This window comes from Platalea leucorodia, assembly GCF_965183815.1.
Source record: "Platalea leucorodia genome assembly, chromosome: 4".
Classification (NCBI taxonomy): Eukaryota; Metazoa; Chordata; class Aves; order Pelecaniformes; family Threskiornithidae; genus Platalea; species Platalea leucorodia.
Genome location: NC_138826.1, coordinates 94,227,850 through 94,252,165, shown reverse-complemented (window position 1 = coordinate 94,252,165; position 24,316 = coordinate 94,227,850). Strand labels below are relative to the sequence as shown.

The window sequence follows — 24,316 nt, the reverse complement described above, 5'->3', positions numbered from 1 at the left end:
TTTCTACTTCAAATCACTAGGGTTGTAAAATTAAAAGAATTTGCTGACAACTATCTTAATCAAGGCGTTCAACTTAAAATATCTTTTTTAGGCTGGATAACATAATGAGAATGTTGTGGCTGTATTTTTATTTTAAATAATTGCATGCTGTCTGTCTGTCATTGTGACAGTAGAAAAAGCAATGCCTAAAATAAAGGGTAGATTAAATTGTCAATAAAATCACAACAAAAGGTTGTTAACAAAAGGTGCCCTGCAGGGCTCTTGGTTTCATAATGTATGTTTTGATACTTTAGCATCTTTTCTGGTTTTTTTTATAAACACACAAAAAATCATGTTAGCAGTTAAGTCCTTACAATAACAGATACCAGTTAAATTTCAGACCATGCATATTTGAGGTACTTTGTCTAGCCAGAAGTTATCCTGATGAACATAATGAATTTGTCATACTGACTAATCAAAGTCAAGAGCTTCAGTAAATGGTGTGTAACAAAAGATACTCTTAATACAGGACTAAACATTTTCCATCTTTTCAGATTCTTTACCTACTGAAATGAATGATCTTTTCCTTGAAGAAAAAACACCTTGACTGCAGTTTACTGTTGTTTGCTTTGTATTACTGATTTTGTTGGTACGCTGGTGAGCACAGTGCTGTTCCTCATGCACACAAAGAGTAAATCTTTCTGGATTTCAGTGGAAAGAGCATCAGCCCTTCTTGTCTGTGATGGCTGAAGGGGTAAGGCAAAGCCAGTGACAACAGTTGGAAAAAAATGTATTCAGCCTTGAGAAAGGCACATATTTTTGGAAGCTTTATTCCTCATACTCTAGTTCGCTGCTTCCTTGTTTCTTTTTTACATGCCCTACCAGAATCCACTAGTTCTGCCATAGAGTAATTTGAATTTAATTTCATTAAGTAAAGAATATCTTAGAATTGGGAAGGCAGAGGACAAAGGCCAAGAAATTGTCAAAATATTACATTAAAATTGAGGAGGTTTTCATTTCAGTTTCATGACTTGCTATGGCAGCTTTAGTTTAATCAAAGATATGCTGAAAATAAAAAGAAGATATTTCTTATTTTAAAGATACTACATATAGCTTTGTCCCAGTGCTGAACAAACATTCTCTATTGAGATTGTGTGAGTGTGTCAGCTCCAGTGCAAGCTCTTGGGCCTTCCTGCTTTTTCATACATTGGGAAGCTGCATGATGTGTAAAATGCACAGGATATTTTTGTCTTTTTTCTTTTCTTTCTTGTTCTGGTTGGTTAGTTACTTTTCATTTAGATGGATTGGTTTTAATTTTTATTTGAATTCGTACATAATTGTTGGAACTTTAATTAATGAAGTGCCCTAAGGTATCTCTACCATAAACTGAAACAAATAATAAATTTATAACTTTTAGTCAATTAGTTTCCTATAAACAACCCCCCATGGCCTTTGTTTCAAAACAAACACCTGTTAAAAATGCTCTCATTTGGGCCCTCTATTGTGCCAGCATTGCGCAGCCCAAGAGCAAGTGAACTCTCTGCCCCAGGGAGGTTACTGTCTGGAATTCCAATTTTAAAAAGAAACATGGCACAGAGATGTGCTAAATGCCTCATCTACAAATGCATATTTGCTGTTCACGAGTAGGGGGGCAGTAAAAAAATGGCCCTTGACACATGCTAAGCTTCCAGTTATTTGCTTGCTTTGACCTGATCTCATTTATCAAAATATTCAAGGCCCATTGGCATAGTGCAGGAAGCAGATGACACCAAGTTGGGTGGAAGTGTCGATCTGCTGGAGGGTAGGAAGACCCTGCAGAGGGACCTGGCCAGGCTGGATCGTTGGGCTGGGGCCAACTGTATGAGATTCAACAAGGTCAAGTGCTGGGTCCTGCACCTGGGTCACAACAACCCCATGCAACGCTACAGGCTGGGGGAGGAGTGGCTGGAGAGCTGTCTGGAGGAAAAGGACCTACGGGTGTCGGTTGACAGCCACCTGAACATGAGCCAGCAAGTGTGCCCAGGTGGCCAAGAAGGCCAATGGCATCCTGGCTTGCATCAGAAATAGTGTGGCCAGCAGGACTAGGGAAGTGATTGTCCCCTTGTACTCAGCACTGGTGAGGCTGCACCTTGAATACTGTGTTCAGTTTTGGGCCCCTCAGTACAAGAAGGACATCGAGGTGCTGGAGCGTGTCCAGAGAAGGGCAACAAAGCTGGTGAAGGGTCTAGAGCACAAGTCTTAGGAGGAGTGGCTGAGGGAACTGGGGTTGTTTAGTCTGGAGAAGAGGAGGCTGAGGGGAGACCTTATTGCTCTCTGCAACTACCTGAAAGGAGGTTGTAGCGAGGTGGGGGTCGGTCTCTTCTCCCAAGTAACAAGTGATAGGACAAGAGGAAGTGGCCTCAAGCTGCGCCAAGGGAAGTTTAGATTGGATATGAGGAAAAACTTCTTCACCGAAAGGGTAGTCAGGCATTGGAACAGGCTGCCCAGGGAAGTGGTTGAGTCTCCATCCCTGGAGGTATTTAAAGAACGGATAGACGTGGTGCTTGAGGACATGGTATAGATGGACTTAGCAGTGTTATGTTAACGGTTGGACTCGATGATCTTAGGGGTCTTTTCCAACCTTGACGATTCTATGATTCTATGATTCTAAGCATAGGTCTTGGGCAAGGAAATAGAGTGAGGCATGTTTTCAGTGACAGTAAACAAGCTGGAAATATCTTATATGACTTTGAAATGGTATATTGAGTTGAAAGAGTTGGAATTTAGGTGGGAAAAAATCATCTTTAAATTGAATAAATTTCATATGGAGAATCTGGAGGAAGACGGCACATGCAATGTCAACATCATTTTTAGTTCTCAGGCCCAGATTTCTTGTCTATGCTTCTCTGCAGTATTCTGTCACATGAAGTCTAACATACTCATGCTTCTAAACTTTAGAAATAAAGTATAATATGAATTTAAGTGTTTCCCAGGGATTCTTCCAATGTCTGATAGAAGCTTGACCAAGCTGCATGAACATACCTCTGTTATAAGGAAGTGTATTATAAATGTAGCCATTTTTCATTCCAACTGTGATATGATTGATTTTAGTTTTAATGTCTTAAGTACTGAGGGTTTAAGACTGTCCATAGTTTTCAGGTTAACCCAGAAGCCAGGCAGTGCTTATGGAGATCTTCAGGATTGTTTCGTCAGGGTGGCTTACTTAAGATTTGAGCTGCCACAATTTAATCATACTTACCTTTAATAACTTGAACAGCAAAAGTTTTGGTTCATAGTAGAATAAATAATTTACACTTTACAACATTATCTTGGTTTGAATAAGACCTTAAAAACATTTAGCTTTTCCCCTTGTGTGCAGCTGAATTGATAAAATTATCTGAACTTCTTTAGTTTTATTTTTATGGAACATAAAAAATTTATACTTTCTCCCAAAGCAAATTAATTTACAAGATGCAAGCACAGAGAAAAGCATCTGGTATGTGATAATAATATTTCAAAGAAAGATTATGTTATGTTTCAGAAAGGTGGGGCTTTGTACTTCGTATTAAACTTCTGTTTACAGTGTTGTTTAGCAGAGTTTTTCAACCCATTTTATAATTTCTAGCTCTTCCTACCTGAAAGATTTCTGTGAAGCAGTATTTTGGTGTCTTCAGTTAGAAGTGCCACTTTCTTGTGCCACAAGATATTTCAGTGACTACAATATATTTTGGCTGGTTTCAAGAAGCATACACTCTCTTTTAATCTATACACAACCTCAATTAGTGTTCAGGTCAGTAAGTGGGAAGACATTTATGGAATCAATCATTTTGGGTTAAGGAGTACACATACTGCAAGCGTACTAATTGAATGGAAATAATGCCTGGAACATCTCCAGAACAGTCACAGTCTCAATGGAGCAATTAAATATGTATGAAGAATGTTTGCAGTGAAGTTCAAACACATCAGCCTGAGGCTTATATTTTTGGTTTAATTTATTCACAGCCTTTCTGTGTACTGCTGCGTGATGGTCTAAAACCACTGCTGCACACTGCCTCCTGCATCATCTATGTATCCACTGACTGACAGATACAGTGACAGTTGCTATTTTTAATCACCATCTCAAGAGCAAGGAGTAGACTCTGTAGTAGAAAAGTGCAGTGTTAGTATTCAGGTTAACAGTTTTTATTCATTAATAGATTTGACATCATTCACGGTATGGGAAGTAGTCTTCGGAATTAATTCAGACAGTGTTTGAGTATTTAGCAAAACTTCTTAGCCTGAATATGCTGGTATTATTAGGTCTTCAAATAAGAGTATTGCATGATATGGCCTGTATTCCGTATCTTCGTATCACGCTTTTATCATTCATGAAAGAGATGCTTGTACTATAGCTAGAGGCTGCTTTTTTATATCATCATGAATGCCAGAGCACTTTAAAAAGTTGGTGGTTTTATTTCCTGATAATTATTGTTCTTTGCAAAATGTATAAAAGAACACATGGTATTTTCAGGGTCAGTAATTCTTTGCTCTCTGTACTATTTTTGGTAATAAATAAAAACAGACTGTCTGGGGCTTTGTATAGAGAGTTTGTTTCTTCTGATGGGTCTCAGTTCTATGATTTGTCACTGATCACAGAGCACCAGCATATTAGCTGGTTCATCTGTTACCAAGTCATACACTATGAGTAAGTGGGATTGTCATATAACCAAGCTTAAAGCTATTGGCAAAGCAACTGAGCAACGACAGCCTTTTAAAAGGATTACTGGTAATGTAATTAGTTGTGGAAAATGTATGGATATCTCCTGTATGAAAACACCAGCATCTTAATATGTTCTTTAAGCAATAACATTAGTGGAATGAGAGCTTGTGTTCCAGTAATGGCATACACTACTGGTGGATAATGGCATGGTGGAGCAAAGGCATTTGTGTAAACTAAACACTGAGCTAAAGCCAGAAACATGCTTTTGTTTCTTTAACTGGTTTCAAGGCTGTTACTGAAGCAAAACTTACCTTCTAGTGACACTGTAATTATTTTATTAAATGCAATGGAGTTGTGAGGACTCAAAGCTCCCAGTAGATTTTGTTCTGGTCTGGAGAAAAATCTCTGTTTATATCCGTAGTTAAATCTATAACTGCTAATAATATCAACAATACTTATGAAAAATAAGTGGTGTTAATATGATCCCTGTTACTGGAGATGCCAGCGGTATGTCATGGGAGTGCCCCCAAATCATATAATTTTGTAGAGAAGCAGAAATAATTTAGGACCTTCAATTCAGGCATAGGGTAAGCAATCTTGGTGATGTTGCAAAATTAAGGAAACTTCTGTGCTTGTGAACAGTTGTGGTCAATGGCTTTTGATACTCACTTTAACCATCAAAAAGATTGACTTTTCCTAGTGAAAAAGAACATCTGCATGAGTATATTGAAATAAGCACCTGACCTTCATCTTCTTGAAATCAATGGTAAAAGCCCAGTAGTCTTCAATGAAACTCTAATACTCTTTTAGATATTGGCAACTTCTTTTCTGGTAGTTGTAGGGGACATTTTTCCCTGCAGTATTTAATAAGCTCCATGGCATCTATACAAGTAGATTCCTGAAGCATGCAATGGCAGGTATGCTGTTTAATTACTTAAGTCTTAAACCCTTTCTTTCCTCACCTTTGACAATATTTCCCTCTTGCAACTTCTGTATTTCTTTCTTCACAGTGTTGATTCATATTTTCTCATTACTGAATAAGCAAAATTCTGGTGCTGGCTGTATGTTTCTCTCTGTGGTTTTCTTTTGTTTCCACTTCATCAGGCTCCTTTTTCCATCCACTGATTGAGTTTTGCTGTTGGCTTGTTGTTTTTCTTAAAGGCTTATTTTTCTGATTTTGAGTAATAATAATATTCTTAAGATTTATATCCTCATGATTTTTTGTATCAGAAACCCGATTGGGTTATTTCTTATGATATGTAGGCAAATAATCTGGCCTTATGAGTGTCAGAAGAAGTTCCATACTTAGGTTCTAAACTGTAATGTGTCTTGTGACAGCGGTTTATGCCTCACAATAGCAAGATCAGATTAATAAAGGAAGCTGACACTAAGATCTAGGTATGTGTACTCAGAAAGTGATGCATATGAAAAATGCTTTACCCTTCCAGGAAAATGAGTCATAGCCAAAATATTCATACCTTAACCATCTGAATTTACTATCCTATATTTTAAGCATCTAAATATATAAAAATGTCCCTTGAATTTGACTAAATGAGATTTGTGGGGCTAGCGGTACTCCAGAAAATCAGGCCATTTAAATATAATTCCCTGACTGTGGATTTAGGATCTTAGCTTAAGACACAAGTTGAAGTTGTATCATAAGTTCTTTCCCTGGACCATGTGAAAATTTCACATATTTTAACTATCTGTCCATCTTGTCAAGCCATCTTAGTATGTTCACTTTTGTATTTTCTGATCAGTTTGGAAATAGAGAGAGGTTAAACAATTTTAGAAGACATGAAGCACTACTTTGTAACACCATTATTCAATTTACCTCCTCAGTTTTATCATTTTAATTTTTAAGATTATTCATGCTATTTGGATATCTGCAGTGAGGTGACTTGCTGTGATTGAGGTAATTCCCATCACAAGGACAAAAACAGAGCTGCTTGAACTCACAGAGGCAGGATTCAACTTCAGTGTCTTTCCCTGAATGAGCAGAAGGAGAAAGAAGATACTCTCCCATTTGCAAACTCTGATTGTATGGACGTGGTACAGATGATGCCATCTAAGGTCTGGGCTTTGGGTTGATTCAGGAACCTTTTGGCTTTTTGACACAGCTGTGCTCATTAGGACATCCACTGCCTATTAGGGCTCAGTTTTATCATTCTCTTTGCGACATGAACAAACTGGATGAGCATTAATAAAACTGCTTTGGCAGCTGGTGTGACTATATTATAAAACAACCCAAAAATTAAAGAAGCATTTCAATTTTCTACGTTTCACTAAATTTTTCAGTAATAAATGAACTAAAACTAAACAATCACTAGCAGGCCTTGGGTTACAAAAAGAACAGGCTTAACAAATCATTGCTCTGTAATACAAAGTGTGATAACGCAAGTAGAAAGCTCTTGGAAATGTTTTTAAACATTTCATTTTTAAAGAGCTCCTAGGGCAGAGCTATTTTGAATAAAATTGATGGCAAGGTCCAAGGTGGGACAATCTGTCAACACAGCAGGCAGACATCACCAGCATAGTATGTTAAGCAGGAGCTGAGATTTTAAGCAGCTCTCATTCGTGTTAAGGTAATAGTTCATTCCAAACTTCTTGACATCATGAGCTGTTCTGTTATCATCTTTCTAAAAGAGATATGAGGACATTTGTCCACATGGCAAGTCCAGAAAATAGTCTTGATACTTCAAACTGAATGATGAAAACCTTTTTTTTTTTTTTTTTTCTTAAGAAATAAGTGATCTATACACGGTCTTTGTATGATGCCTTGTAACCAAAAACCTTCATATGCTCAGGTCTTCCCATTTGAGTAAAGCAACAGAGCCATTGCTAGTGGTGTCGTTCGTTACAGAGCCACACATCCTGTCTTTTAAACCAATTTGATGCAAATGTAATTCCAGAAATCTAAATCGAATTAAACATGTTTTGTCCCAGCATTTAGATTTATGCAAATTTAGGGAAACTATCATTTGATTGACAGAGAAATCAGTAACAGCATTAGTCAGTGGAAGCATTGTTTAGATTTATTCTATGATGCAGCATTTTCTCAAGAACTTGTGGGCTGTAGAAGATCCCACACAGCTATGGAGATCTTGTTTTGAGGGGAGCTGGCTGCAGGGAGATGTTGTGGCATTCTGCAATTACTGTTCATAGCACAACCCCAGTCCTGTATAATCCATCTCTGAAGCCACCTTTAAATGTTGAATGACATGCATATATAAGCCATCATTGGTTATAGGGTTTGTGAACACTTTTCAAACTAAAAAAACAGCTAGTCTAGTATACTGTTTCATAATATTTGGGGAGTTTTAAATGTAAAGCCCATTCCTCCCTAAACAGAGCATCAAAATACCCCCACTGCAAAGTGAAGACCTGCTCTAACTTAGTGAAGGTAGCCGCTGCGTCAGATGAAATGGATTTCCTTTTTTTAGTAGACATTGATGGGGTCATCAACCCAGAAATCTCTGTGATAGATTGCCAGTAATGGTTGGAAAGGCCCCAGAATGATTGTAAGTCACATTCATCTTTCAAGGCCTCGTAGCTAGAGATGACAGTTCTTTTCAAGGCTCCCAGGAAGAACATAAAGCCAAAAACCTCAGTGAAGAACAGGCCAAATTAATTTAATATCATCTCTGTACAATGACCTAGGAGAAAACTGAAGACAATACTAACAAAAAGTTAATCAAAATGACTAAACAAAGCTTTCTGAGACACTATATCCAGTCCCAAAAGCTGTCCTCCATTTTGCAGCCTTTGTGAAATGGATGTAGTTATTTGCTCTGCAGACATCTAAAAATTCAGCTGATCATAGTCTCTCCAGTGGTTGTTGATCAAAGAAGCCAAGTGCATCCATCTATTCCAAATACTGATGTGTTTCAAAGTCTTATCAACAATACAACGGTTCCCTGTTTTGAGAGAAAGTGAGGCACTGCAAAGTATAGCCCTTCCAAAAGTACTCCCCTAGCTGCTCTCTGTAGGTGCTTGCTGGAGACTGATTGACCAATCATGTAAGTGATGGGGAGACAGTCTGTAGGCTTTTATGCTTGTCAGACACATATGTTGAAGTATTTTACAGGAAGAAAAGGATCATATAGCTGTAAAACTGGAGGGGACTCAGTCAGCGTTGGGTAAAGTGTTTAAGAGAATTTTAAACACAGAACATATATTTAACAAAATTTAGGTCAGCACAATGTCTATTAAACTCAGGGTCTCTTTAGCACTACCTAAGCTATTTTGAGCTCAGTGTAATCATAGAGGCAAAGCAAAAACTGATGTAGTATGTAGGTCTCTGGAAGGTAAACCGGGAGGATACATAACCTGACCTAAACGTGGCCTTGTTCTGACAGCTCAGCTATTCCTTGGGCAAGAGAAAAGGGCTGTCCCCAGCTTGTAGCCTGGCTCTGGTGAAAGAACTACCTTGTTGGATGGGCGTAAGAAGTGGGATGTAAATTATCTATTCTTTAATACTTTCTGCAAGATGGTTATAACCCTAAAGGAGATCCACAAGAAAAGACTGCGGGAGAAGCCGCAAATGCCACTGATAATACCCCAGAAGAAATGAAAACTGGTGCCTTTTTCCACTTGCTGTCAATCCCCCCTGCCTGAACTCTGCAGGGTCATCCAGCACTGGGCTGTGCCCCTGCCTTAGGTCCTGCTAAGGTGTCCTTAGGTATTTGCATGAGTCCTAGATCACCAAAACACTGTCAAATATTAGGGCCAGGGAGGCCATATTACAGGTTACGGATCACATCATTGAAGTTCATGCAGAACTAAAGTCATGTCAAGCAGACAGGTCAGGAGGAAGATGCAGGTCTAAGACCGAACAGGGAAGAGACAGAAAATTACAGCAAACCACAAGAGTACTGACTGCCAGGTAAGAACAGCAGCTAAAAGCAAATAGTAGGAGAGCTGCTTTTTTTTAATGTACAATTACATGGGACTGAGCTGGCAAATTCTGAGCATCTTCACATCCAAGTCTTACTTGTTAGGACATTAGAAGTTGAAGAGACCAAGGCTGGACAGTAAAGGATGACAAATGATTCCAGGAGGAGAGGGACCTTTGCTTACATCTTGTTAGGAATCCTGCAACAAAACTTTTTTTTTTTTTTTTTTTTTTTTTCCCCAGAAGACTGAAACATTCAGAAATGCATCACTTTTGATTAAACTTTCATTGGGAAATGTTTCTCATCTGTGGGAAGGAATTTCTGATCAAAACTAGTGAGAGACTCAGTCTCCTCAGAGTAGCCAGGAGCATGGTGATCAAATCCACGTGGATGAAGGTTAATCTGAGCCCCTGCAATTCTCAGCGGGGGGGCGGGGGGGAGAAGCATCAGTCTGGGTTTACTGCATCTTTGCTGAGTTCCCTGAATATTACTGTTTCTTCCAGGATTTATCTGTTTTCTGACTTCTGTTTACCATAACAAGCTGGAAAAGAGTGCAGATTAGTCTCAGGATAGAACACAGGGCTTTTTCTGAAATACTGAAAAGTTCCTGTTTGAGGGGAATAACCATTTCCCGACAAGCTCAAAGTTTAACCAAGTATGTATCTGGGCATCTTAGTGAATTCAGCCATAACAATTCTCAAGTTCTCTTGTGCTTCTTTGCTTCTCAGAAATTCCTCATCTTACATTATCACTTAAAAAGGGGAATATTCATGTTGTCACAGAACTGGGCATATAATTATCAGAATAGCACTGGCCTTCAGCATATATTCTGGTGAGTCTCTTTATTAGCTTCTTTTTGCTCAGTCTTCTTTCTAACCCTGACATGTGTCAGCCTTATACTGGAACTGGATCAACTTGTGGAAAAACATGCATATTCACTTCTATTTCCTGAGCAACTTTTGAGTTGGTATCAATTCTTCTTGAATCATCTGCAAAAAGTATTATACCTTGCAATTACTGTAAATGTCGAGTGAAGTTTTGAGTGCTTGCACTTGTAAAGTCTTAGTTGGAGCAACAGTGTCAGTTGAAATTCAGAAGTCCTATGCACAAAAAAAATCCCTTCTGTTTTGATTGCATAGATTTTGTTCAGGAGGAATTGTAATAGTTTTTTTTTTGGTTTGAGGCTAGTGCCATTGCTGTTCACTTTTTCCTATAGGCAAATAGGATTGCTTGTTGGATGATAAGATCGTGTTTCCTTCATAAACATTAATGTTGTATAACTTATATGCTTGGCTATGAGAATTCTTTTATTGGAGGGAAAATATCGTAGGAGCATAAGATCACGGGATAATTCAGGCTGGAGTTCAGGATCTCAGGAGGTCTCTAGTCTCCTACTCAAGGCAGGGTTAGCTCTGAGCTGAGACCAGGTTGCTCAGAGCTTTATCCAGTTGGGTATCAAAAACCTGCAGGGATGGAGACTGCACAGCCTCTCTGGGCAGCCGCTTCCACTGCTTGTCAGTCCTCATTGGAAATAGTTTTTCCTTATACGTGGTCTGAATCTCTCTTGTTTCAACATATGCATTGCCTCTTGCCATCCTGTCATTCACGGATGTGAAGAGGCTGGCTCCATCTTTGTGCTAACCTCCCCAGAGGAACTGGGGGCCAGCTGGTAGGTACTCCCAAAGCCACCCTTTCTCCAGGCTGAACTCACCCATGTCCTTTAGCCTCTCCTCACAGAACAAGTGCTTCAGCTCCCAACCAGCTTGGGGACCTCCACTTTAGTTTACTGGTGTTTTTTATGTACTGGGGAGCAAAAAACTGGTTGTGATATTCCGGATATGGTCTAACAAGTGCAGAGTAGAGGGAAATAATAATTTCCCTTGATCTACTGGCCATGCTGCTGTTAGTACAGACCCAGACACTGTTGGGACCTCTTTGCTGCCAGTGCACATGCCCAGCTCATGCTCAGCTTGCTGTCTACTAATGCCCTTTTCTTACTAAGGTAAGATTGATATTCTTTGGAAGATTTTTGACATAAAAATGCATTGCTCAGGAGGCAAGATTAAAGCTTTTTGGATTTTTTTTTTGTGTGTGTTGGAGTTGTTTTGGAAATACATTTAATCAAAATGTAATCAACTTGTTAGATGAAAGAGCCTGAATTTATTTAAAGTGCTTTGGAAAAAAACATTAAAGAGCAGTTCAAAACAATTGTAATTATATTTTACTTTGACAGGATTTGCACAAATGTAATTGTAAAAGGCACAACATCTTGATGAATGAGAAGTTATATCCCATAGATACCATGGTGTATGAAACCTAAAATAACGAGAGATTTCTTATTCCATCAAATTACTATATAGCTAAAATATACAGCTAATCTAGTCCAGAACATAGAAAGCTATTAAACCATTATGATTAGCTTATCCTAAATTCGAACCGTATTTTTTAATTTTGGTTGTGGATATAATATGTTGTCTGAAAAGCCATGAGAATGTAAGTGTATACTATACAGCCCTCCCACCTACTCTTGTCAAAAGCTTTGTTTAAGAGCAGCAACATGACAGCATCTGGGCAAGGACAACATGTTCCATATGTTCTACATAGATAAAATCAGACTCTGTTTTTATCCTTAATGCTTTGTATCTCATGATCACGAGGACAGTGGGAAATTTTATGGGTTTTGTTCTTGTTTTTTCCAAAAACTTGGGAGGATAATTTTAAGACTCTCTAACATCAAAATGCTTTGCAAAGTCATTTCAGTTTTCTAAAATGTGTTTTAAAAAGCAAATAAACCCCAGCTTTTCAGTGGCATTCTTCATTTGACAGTTTCTAAACAGAACTTTTCCATTATTTTATTCAAAGATGAGTTTTGACAGTTCCTAAATAAAATGTATTTGTTTTTCCATTCAAGCAGGCTTTTCACTATTTCCTTAAAAGAAATTAAAACATTGAAAACTGACTTCAGTTTTGAGATTCAGCTCTGGATTCAGGTGCCTGGTATTTACATCTTAATTATGGCTATTGACGTGCCAGCTCCTACTACAGCTGATGGAGCTCTGACCGATGCAGATGACGGTCATTCAGCTCTCCCTAAGTAGAAACTTGCATTTAGTCACCTGAATCATTTTCCAGACTCTACTGATTGAATAAAGGTGGGATTAAGGTGCCTAAACATAGGCATTGACTACAGTTTGAAATGTGCTAGGCTATTGAAAAAGTGCACAGGCCTGGTAGACATGACACAGGACTCAGAGGAGACCTACTGCAGGGTCTGGAGGCCAACCAAGGTACTCCACAGTGCCCCAAATCACGCTAAACACGTGTGTTTAGGCAACCAAATCTCACTACAACTCTTGTCGACTGTAATGAGAGATTAGATATGTTAGTTCACATATAGATTTCTACAAAGAAACACCTATGGTTAAGTTTCTGGCTGAATCTGAATTCCTTATAAAATGTTTTAATTGTGCTGCACTAAACCATATGTAAAATTACCCTGTTAAAAAAATTAATGACCAGTTCTTCACTTGGCTCTAGCCAAAATGTAGCAGACTTCACATGTGATTTGAGAAAAAATTTGAATAATTTGAATGCAGAAAAGAAATATGAGTCTATAATATCCTGAGGAAAACATTCAGAGTGTTGACTATGTAGTAAAATTTTGATCAGGGCTAAAGTTTCATTAATTATGAAATAAATTGTGAATACAAACAATGCTAGTAAATTCAGTAATTGGGAAATAATTAATAAAGTTATTTATTAATGAAAGTATTGGTTTATTAATTCATTGATTTTTACCACCTTTCTGACTTATATGTTGTTAATTGGATCTTCTGAAAATCGATCAGTTTGTCTTAAATCAACTATCTAGAAATCCAAATAACCCAGATCATGAGTAGGCTTGAAAATGTTGTGTTAAATCCACGCTTATGCTCTTGCTTGTTTCTAAAACTAGAATTTAATAGCATGTTAAAACTCGGGAAAATCAGGAGGTGTTGGGATATACTTCTAGCTCCTGCTATAGATCTGAAGAGCCTAATTTTAGGCTCTTACAGTACCATTTCAATTACCATTTAAATGCATTTGAAATGGGAGTTGCCTTCTAAATGTAAAGACATATGTTTTTTCCATTTCAAAAGTTTTTTCTCGTTCTACATTGCAATGAATTTGAGACTTATACTGAGTACTTCATAATAACTGAGAAAAGGAGGCCAAGAATGTTTTCTTCTCATAACCAGTTTCTGGGAATGCTGGAAACATGAAAAACCAAAGTCTCTGTATGTTTTGGAATGTGATCCCTTGTTTTCCCCCCAAGGTGAACAGCAAGCCTTTACCTCACTCTTACCAGGGACTGAGAATAACATAAAGACTTAATAACTAGCCACTAAGACACTCAGTTAGGGTGTGGGAAATCTGTGTCCAGAGAGTTGTACTAATGTTGACTTGTTTATACAAAGTAGAGCAGCTCCAACTAGAGAGGTTGAACAAATAGTACTGTGTAGCATCCAAAAGCCTGGTTATTATGGCATTCAGCTGGTCTGTTTAAGACTGGTATTCGAATGCCTAGTCTGAACCACAGAGAACAGGTATTTGCCCCTGGTCTCTTTGCCTCATCTCGTGCAGCTGAGATGCTGCACTAACTTCTGGCTCTTCGACTGCAGTGAGGTGCAGGAATTGTGCCCAGTTCTGACACAGCTTCCCTCGCGTTACGGAAATCAGCCCTTTGAAAATTCCATGTATTGATGAACTGCCTTTGCCTGGATATAAACCATTTTCACTGAAAAATTGCCAGGCTGGTCTATCCTAAGGCACATTCGATGCTCTGAAAACATTTTTGAAAATCTTGTTTCTGTTGTTTCTTGAGCCAGCTCTCTTCCACCCCCCCATTCTGTTGATAGAGTGAGTGATGCATCCATCAGAAAGTAAAACAGAAAAAAGGCTTCCCTTTACCTTATATAGAATTGTGTGGCGGGGGGGTGTGTGTTCAAAATGCTTTTTACTGGAGTCAGGCAATTAACTTCGAACTTTGGAAGTTGAACATGGAGTTCCTTGGATATAACTCACATGAGTCCTATACTACCTTGTGTATGATATGAGTTGATTGAAAATGTTTTTTACAAGCAAGACCACGAACCTTCTTAAACTGTTTTTCCTTTTCTGTGTAACAGATAGGAAATGGCATTTGAAACTTAAAGCTTATGGCTGATGAGTTTAATTTAAATGAGCTGCTGTTTGAAATAGATAACACTTTCATTTTAGTAAATTAATGGTGTGGCAAAAGGAAACTCAAAGATGCTTCTACCTATAATAAAAAAATGATGCTCTCTAGAATTCTAATATTTCACCATGTGATTACATTACCTAATCTTATTCATTTTATTGCATGAGACATAGTAAAATGTTTTCTCTGTGCATTAACATAAATGCAATTTCAGACTTTGTAGAAATCTTTGTGCAAAAATCCCAAATAGCTCTGGAATCACATTGATACACTCAAATAAAATTGCAACTGTCACAGTCAAAGCATAGAAGTAAAGCAAGGTTTGTGGGAGAGGTAATATCCTTTCTTTGACAAACTGATATAACTGGAAAAAATAAACTAGTGCTGTTTACATTCACAAAAATGTTTTTCATTTTTGTAAGTAAAATGAATGTATAAAAATGCAGAATAAACAGTTCCAATTTTGCCAAACTCAGAGCATCCTTTATACTCTGCAGTGTCCGGTTTCTTCAGCTCACCAGGCAGAACGATGACAAGCGTAGACTAGAAGACTTAACTGGGAATGCAAGGTTCTCAAAATGTGCAGTATCTGCTATTGATAAGCATTTATGAGCCAGTCACAACAAAGAGTTCCCTTTGCTATTTCCTATTTGAAACAGAGAGTATTTCAGAACTTGCAATTTCAGAACAGATATTTCGTAACTGTCAGTTAACTAGCAAATACTGAATTACTTACCCACTACTTCCTACTGTAGAAGTCACAAATATACTATTGTGATAGCAAGTTTTTTAAAAAGATAATGCAATTCAAAGTTTGAATCAAAAACCGTTTTCTTCTAATTGGTATTTAACTTCAGATAGTTAAGTGTTTTTGATGGTAATCTACATTAATATACTTTCTCCCACTTATTTATGCCTGTGGAGCATGCCACGTGGAGTGTGGCGCTCTGAAATCTGGCAGTAGTATTATTCCATATCTCTAACACATATTTGTCCCCATCAGGGGAACAAGCACCGTATTTTAACAAAAGAGATCCAGTGTAATTAAGTTTCCAAATATTCCTATATTTGTTGCATTTGACTTCTTCTAGGGTGTGTCTGTATTAGCAGTTCACTTCAGTAGCACGCTCCTGAAGTGGATCTTCCAGTTGCCTCTCCACCTGCCCTTTGGGTCATGGCATGGTTTGATCTTGGGGTGCACAAGTAGGATTTCTTCTGGGTGCAACTGAAGTGGAAGCTGCTCTCTGGGATCTCACCTAGCGAGATGCAGTTATGGATGGGTGCTCAGTTCAGCCCACAAGACACAAATGCTGTGAATATGGGGTCCTCAGCACCAACTGTGTCACTCTATAGCACTGCACTACCCCGTTGCACTGCAGTAGCTGCTGATAAAGGCAGAGCTTTCGAGTCCCTGCTCTCTCCTTTCGGAGCACTGTCCTGCCCCGGCAGAAGAGCAGTGGCCAGCTGGAGGCTTGAATCCATGCCGCTCCAGAGAACCCAGATGCTTTTCACCAGCAGAGCATCTGTCCTTTACACTTGCTTAATTGCAGAACTGGTGCCTACACCAAGCAACAGGCAGACTAAATATTTTATTTTAAATGGCTTTAGAGTTGCTATTTTTGACAGATTTAATAACAGAACCCTTCTTAATTAAAACAAGTGAAATAAAAAGTGTTGGCATTTGCATATGAACATCTGCAGTAGCATTGTTCTTTATAGTTATTGTACACTATGGGACAGTATGTTTGGCCAGTCCTGATTCTGGGATTAAAAATTATGGAGAGTATTTAACTTGATGGATGATCTTTCTTTCCTGAGGACTGGAAAGCATTTTTAAATATCAAGAGCAGTAAAATTTGTTCCTCCCTTTCTGTGTCTGTTTTCACAGGGTGTTTTTAACTATTTTGGCACATTCATGAAAAATTGACATTATAAACCACTGACTGAAAACATAAATAGTAATTTATAAAACATTGATTAGAATTGCATTTCTGTTTCCTACAGCACCATCTGAAGCTGAAAGTTTTGATGAATGCTAATTAACTGCTAGGTGGTTTTATTTAGAGTTTAAATATACCTAGACTATATGCTAGTTATTTAGTAAGTTCACATGTATATTTTATTAAGTATATATGCTCATTTCCTTAATGAACAATAATAGGAATAGAGAATTTATGGTCTCATTTTGTTATTAATGTGTCCTTCTGTCCCAAATGTACATAGTGTTAAACAATACCTGGACTGCTTGTTAGCAATGTTTAACAGTTTTTAAATAACCTGGCTTAGTGGCAATTATGTGTGAAAGTGTGATGAAAAGTTCTTAAAATGCTACGTCATACAAATCTAAGAGCTGCTTTTGACTAAGCACAGGTTTTGTTTTTTTTTTTAAAAGGTGCAGTCAAAGGGCAAGATACTGCTTTTTGCCTCTTGGAAAAGACAAAATGAAGATGAGGAAAGTAGCCAAAGTTTGTCTTTCATCTCTTCAGTCGATCTTAGCAGAACTCTTGCTATCTGATCATCAAAGCTGTAGCTTCATAAAAGATTTGGCAGAGGGTCATGCAAGACAAGAAAATTCTAAATAGCTCTAACAATGAGCAGCTCAAAGTTGCTGGTAAATTGAAGGTAGAATTATCTTCCCTTTATGTATGGTTGTGCAAAGAATTGTATTTGATATTTGAGCAGTGAAAAACTTCGCTTTCACTATGTGACAGTTTGAGAAATGAGGCCCCATCACAGACCAGAATTTGTTTTACGTACACTTTGTTCTGCAGATTTAGACATGAATCAGGACACTCAGATTGGAAACAGTTCTTGTTTCCAACGTTAAATGTTTTGTGAACTTGTATGCATTTCTTAGCTTGTCTTTATCATTCCAGGGACAAATTCTGTTTTGTTCAGTTTTCAACTCAGTACAGACAAATAACACAGACTGTTTCCTGAAAATGTGGGTGGATGGAGTCAAAGGTACTTCTGGCATAGGTCTGGAGGGGATGTGCTATGAATGGTTTTGTGGGACTGCATTGGGGCTGCAAGAGGATGAGTCAGGGCCTCATGGACTCTGCCTAGGGGACTCCTGATGTGGGAGGTAGGACGTGCAAAACAGCAGAAGAGGGTGTCTCCAAGCAGCCAGGACCTAGGATCACTGCAGTACATTGTGTCTTCTCTCAGCCAGGACCTCTGAGAATGTCAGTAACTTGATGCTTGGCATACTGATTTAATGAAGTGGCACAGGCAAGCCATCCTTCCAGTTTGAACTGCCTTTGTCATGGCCTGACGTGACATGTTTTTCATGTTACTGAGCAATTAGAATATGTGCGCTTGCATGGGCAGTTTACAGATATAGCCAGGAAAACCTTTTACCAGGAGGGCTGGTGGCAGTGCTGTTATTTTGGAATTAAAACACAATTAAATGATGTGGCCCTCCCATCCCCTGAAATAAAGCCAGAAGGTCTTAGGTTTGCGTCAACACTTGACATCGGTTGTAGTAGATTGCAAAGCATGGGTATTCCCTTCCTCTGCCTTCCTGGCTTAGTCTCTCACAGCTCTTCCTTCAGAGCCCGACTTTGTGTTTCAGAGAAGTCCATCTGCTGCTCTGGCACACAGTGCTCTCTCAAGGCAAGGACTGCCTGGGCATGGGATGGTGCTAGTGGCATTTCAGGTGGCAGTGGTGGGATTTCCCTTTGGGCAGACAGGCTGCAAACCCCGGTATGGCAGACAGTCTGCACACGAAGCTGTACAGGCTCAACTGTGACATTCCCTGCCACACTCTTTAAAAAGGAGTTTCCAAATTCTTGGCTTCTGATGGAAGAAGGTATTTATTTCCTGCTAGTTATGGATCTAGAGAATTATTGATGTATCTGAATGCAGTTACACATTCAGAGAACAACAACTGCATTGCAGATCCCAGGAATAAGTGGCTTTTTCTTTTCTCCACAGACAAATTTGGGCTCATCCTATTCATAAAGAACTTGCAGTTCATAAGCTCAGGATTGTGCAGGTGCAATACAAAGGGTGAAGAATTACGGACCAGTCAGCCAGGGCAAGGACAATGTCTGCAGTAAGATGAGGGCATTGGCAAAACAGCACTGTAAAGGGAGTCTGCAGAGTCTTCAGAGTCTTCAGTGCCAGACTGAGCTTACAAAACTCCTTTGGGAATTAATTTGTTAACACAGTTATGTCCAGCATGCAGTGTTGCAGCGCCTGCTCCTCATATCCCGGGAAGTTGAGTATCTCAGGTTGTCCCTACCACTTGGAAATGGAAACAAGCCAGGCTTGCTTGGAGGCAATGGGAAAAGTCATCTTTACTTTTGCCACTGTTGAGTGATGTCACCCATGAAGTAGCTCAGAGTGTAGGAATGGAAACATTTACTGGGGAAAGATTCTGGCAAAGAATCCTACAAAAAAATTTAGGTCCTCACAGCACTGGATGGATTACTCACTCCACTGCATTTTGTGGTTTTTGCTTTCTTTCACTGAACGTTTAGGATTTATCCTAGACTTCTGGAAGAGCTTTTTAGGAAATCCCACCCTATCCTCAATATTTTGGAGTGGATGAAGGCAGGTAGCCCTGGCACTTTAACTTTCAAGTATTGTCTGCTGAAGAAGGGCACAGTTCTGCTCACCCAAATACACAGTATTCTAATTTTATTTTCTAGGAAATATGTTGGCCTCAACTGGCCCTACTTTGCTTCTGTTACTTTTCCTTGCTGTGATCTTACATTGGCTTTGTGTCCTTGGTGTTTGTGTCCAGGTTATTTTTTTCATTACACTTTGTAAGTATGCCTTATTTATTTAATGTCCATGTGTTTCTGATTTAAGTTTTCTCAGTTCTTGTTCACCCTTTGGCCACAGCTGTGCCAGAATGTGGCATGCAGGGCACCTGGGCACTGGGACACCATCAGAGAAATTTCTCAGAAAGCCCCATGAGGAGAGCTTTTCTCAGAGGGTGAGGGAAGAGCACTAGCAAGGGAGGGATGATGATGAGCTCCTTTCCTTTATAACAGGCTTTTTATTTGAAGAATCAGTAGTAAAGTCCAGCCTGATCTCTGGTCATCATGTGCCAAGTGACAGCTCAGGCATTGTATACAAGGGGCAGAGAGACAGAAAGTCTGGGGGGAATTTTTTTGTGATTTTTGCAAGGGCAAGAGGTGTTTAAGATAAGGGTGTGATATTTTCAGCCTGACAGGCAGAAATAGGGCTGAGATAGTGGGCAATGTAGGTATGTATGGACTCTCACAGTGAAATGAAGCCCACTGTTTCCAGTGACGTCTTGTTAGCAGAGTTCCTTCTCTAGCAGAGGCTATGCAGTGCACTGCATGCCGGCTTAATGTGCACAGGGTTTAGGAAGCTTGTATCTAAGTGAACAAATGAAGTCTGTGATCTCATAGCAAAGCAGCCCAGTGCAAGTTCCATGAGCATGCTATGAAATTTATGGGCATATAAAAAAAAATTATGGACTGATATTCCCCAGAGACAGCTGGGATTATGCAGCACTGCCTGCAGTGCAGGTCAGTACCTGTATACTGGACTGCCTCAAATCAAAGATGCCCTGTTTTCTAAACATTTCATGCAAATCTGTTATCCGCCAGGGTCTACATTATGCTGTTGTGACAGCCTTATTCTGTTCACATAACTATGACCTCCACTGAGCAAACAGAAGGCTCATATGTGACCAGCATCTCAGACTTTTGCAAAGTTCAAGAGATCACACAGAGCAAAGCTGTGGATGACACCTGTGATGGGAGCGTGTGACTGGTGACATAGCACACCAGCTCTGAATTTCCCCACCTCTACATGCTTTCCAAACAATTTGTCTAGGGTTGGGTTGCCCAGACTTCAGAGGATGATGGCTACATTCTTGAACACTAGGATGGCAGTGTGGAGACATTGTAGGTAAATTAATGCCAGGTACTTGGCATAGTTTGTTGAAGATGGCCCATTGCATGTGGATGCTCTGTACTTACTACTGATTGTAGCAGAGTAGAGGAAAATGAGGTGTTACGGCCTTTCTCCTCCAGAAATGGCATTTCTGCATGATAGAGACTGCAGGGTTGGGGTTATGACCCTGTCTGCCATGAGGGATTGTCTGCAGCCACTGCCAATGACAAAAAACCTGCTCAAGCTTCTGGTGCATGTTGTGCATAACCTCTTGTAGTATATAATATGCTGGGTGATAGATGCTAAGTGATTGGTCAGCTTGGTCAAAGCTTATGGTCTAAGAAAGTGCTGCTGTGGGAAGGTGCAAAAGCCAAAGACATCTGGTTTGGCCCTTGCTAAGTGTGTGAGGGCAAGATTAATATTCTGTTGGCAAATGAGGGCCAGCATTGTGGATTCAGTTTGGCATGAGTGACTTGGTTTGACAAATTCAAGACCAAAGTCAGTCCTGGCTGTCAAAGATTATAGAGATACAGTCTAAAAAATTACCTGCTTCTTGAGAGGTTCCTGGCAGTAAGAAGTTCCTCTCTTCAAGCTTTCCCTCAGTTCGGTGTAGAACTGGGGATTTTAGATCATCACTGGCAGTGATAAGCACAGTGCTGACTTTTCTGGACCTACCTAACAATTTTAACTTTTCAGTATGCCATTGGCCTGGACAGTGTTTTCTTGCAGACATATTTTTTCATTTTTATTCTTCATAGAAACCTTGTATCTTGAAGAGTACGGGCTAGGTTGTAAAATGTGCGTTATTGTAGCTGAATAGGTGCCCAGGGCACATAATCATTCAATACAGCAAGCTAGAATTAGAAGTGAAATACAAAAATGTATTTCCTCTGTGAAGTAGAGAAAGAAGTTGCATTTCTTAATGTCTGGTGCACAGAACAGTGAATCCTCTCTTGCCTTTCCCCTCATAGCCCTTCTGTAAGCAGAAGATGAAGAGGTCCAGCCAGCAATGCTGTGAATAGTTTGATGTCATAGCTCTTTCTCAGTGATGTGCATTGCAGAATAAAGGACAAACTACACTGACCTAAATATTGCAGGGTAGCTCACATTGGTTCATCTTATTCAAGTTATGTCAAGTTAAATGAAATCCTCAGCTTCTTCTCTTAATCCCCAGGACACTGGGGCAATGCTGTACTTTCACAAGAAGTGAACTGAACTGTAACCCAGACAAACTCTGTAATAATAACTCCAAAAGAATGTATTGAATATCTTGCTGTGTTCCAGTATCATAGGTCAAAAATACAACTGAGTGCTAATTATGCTGTTTAATGCAACTGTTTCAAAAGTCTATTTGTAACCTTTTTTATTGGTTTCACATTTTCTTATGCTATTAGCAGCCCATTTTCTGCTCCCTTCCCTCCCTATTTGACATTTCAGAATGAATAACGAAGCAGTTTTTTAAGTGCATATGCATTTCCTCAAGGAAATCGGGGCTTGAGCACACACGTTGGTTTTTGCATGCATGCCGATGAAGCATGCATAAAAATATGCCTTTGCTTGCATACATGCCAAAGTCTGACCTTCCATGCTTTGAACTCTTGCTCCAAAACACAAATGCATAATTCAAGAGGACTGATGCAGAATAGCGTTGAGCATAACTTCTGGGTACCTGGTTCCCATAGCAAACTACGCAGACCTGAATGACATTTCTAAACTGTCCATGTACCAGGAGATGTGGGTTCCTCAGCATGAGGACGAGGAAAATCAGTGCACCCAATGGCCAGGGCAGTCTGCATGGGCTGGCAGACAAGCACTAAGGACTGTGTTCTTTCTGGAGAACTTCTCAGCTAAAGTAAAGAACATTTATGTCCATGTGAATTTCAGATATGAAGCTGAAATAGGTGGGAAAAAACACTTTTGTGGGGCTCAGGAGAGACCCACATATGTGCATGAGAAAAGCACTGTAATGAATCGCCTTTCCAACGTAAGCCATTCTGGGTATGTGCCAAGGTGGAACCTGTAGAAAAGTATGTCAGGTTCGGGTACTGACAGATGAGATGGCAGCTAAGCAAATGTTTTGGGGATAAGCAGGCTTGAATATTGCTTAGGTCTAATTAAGTCTAATATGCCTCATTCATTTCTTTCTGGCCCAGATGCTGGTAATACACTCAAGGGATACTGTTGTGGTGCCAACCAAAGTGTTGAATATAACTGAATTTATTTATTAAGAATAAAAATAAATGTTCAAAGGTAAAGGTGGTAGTAATCAAGTCATTTTGTGTCTCATTATATTGTGAAGAAATGCAGCCCATCATGCCACAGAAGAATGATGTTTAGGAGTCTAAACATGTACACTAGTGCTTATGTGCCTATGTGGTGGATTGACCCATGCTGGACACCAGGTGCCCACCAGAGCCGCTCTATCAATCCCCCTCCTCAGCTGGACAAGGGAGAGAAAATACAACGAAAGGCTTGTGGGTCGAGATAAGGACAGGGAGAGATCACTCACCAATTACCGTCACAGGCAAAACAGACCCGACTTGGGGAAATTAGTTTAATTTATTACGAAGCCAATCAGAGTAGAACAATGAGAAATAAAACCAAATCCCATCTTCCCAGGCTCAACTTCACTCCTGATTTTCTCTACCTCCTTCCTCTCCAGCAGTGCAGGGGGATGGGGAATGGGGGTTGTGGTCAGTTCATCTCACGTTGTGTCTGCCGCTCCTTCCTCCTCAGGGGGAGGACTCCTCACACTCTTCCTCTGCTCCAGGGTGGGGTCCCTCCCATGGCAGACAGTCCTCCACAAACTTCTCCAACGTGAGTCCTTCCCACGGGCTGCAGTTCTTCCTGAACTGCTCAGCATGGGTTCCTTCCATGGGGTGCAGTCCTTCAGGGACTGACTGCTCCAGCATGGACTCCTCTCTCCATGGGTCCACAGGTCCTGCCAGGAGCCTGCTCCAGTGCAGGCTTCCCACGGGGTCACAGCCTCCTTCGGGCATTCATCTGCTCTTGCGTGGGGTCCTCCACGGACTTGGTTTCTGCAGAGTTGTTACTCACACGTACTCTCACTCCTCTCTTCTCTGGCGGCAGTTGTGCAGGTTTTTTTCCCCCTTCTTAAATACGTTATCCCAGAGGTGCTACCACCGTCGCTGATGGGCTTGGCCTTGGCCAGTGGAGGGTCCATCTTGGAGCCGGCTGGCATTGGCTCTATTGGACATGGGGGAAGCTTCTAGCAGCTTCTCACAGAAGCCACCCCTGTAGCCCCCTGCTACCAAAACCTTGCCATGCAAACCCAGTACAGCATATTTGTTTTCCCTTCCTACACAGACACAGCCAAGGCTGATCTATAAAAAGAAATGCCTACAGACTGGTAGCCTGTGACTACTGGTGTACTGATTTTTCTTTAACTCTTCTGAGCATTTGTCCCATTTGGAAGTGTCATGGGAAATATTCTTCACATTGTTTTACAGCCCTCGGTAGCTGAAGAAAATGAGACTTTATTGCTGTAGAAAAAAACTCCACCCTGCCACAATTATTTAGCTGTGTGCGTACGTTCAGATGTTGATATGCGCCTATTATAGCACAGATTTACTGACAGCTATGGCTATTGGGAGAAGCCTTGCTCCCCCTCAAATTACCAGCTAAATTTGCCAGCTTCCACAGAAC

General features: G+C 39.9%; 1 protein-coding gene across 1 annotated transcript in view; it reads left to right on the top strand.

Annotated features, from left to right (window-relative positions):
* The window catches only part of TMEM117 (transmembrane protein 117), a 221,393-nt gene that overhangs the window by 153,197 nt on the left and 43,880 nt on the right, over positions 1–24,316 (top strand). The window lies entirely within an intron of this gene.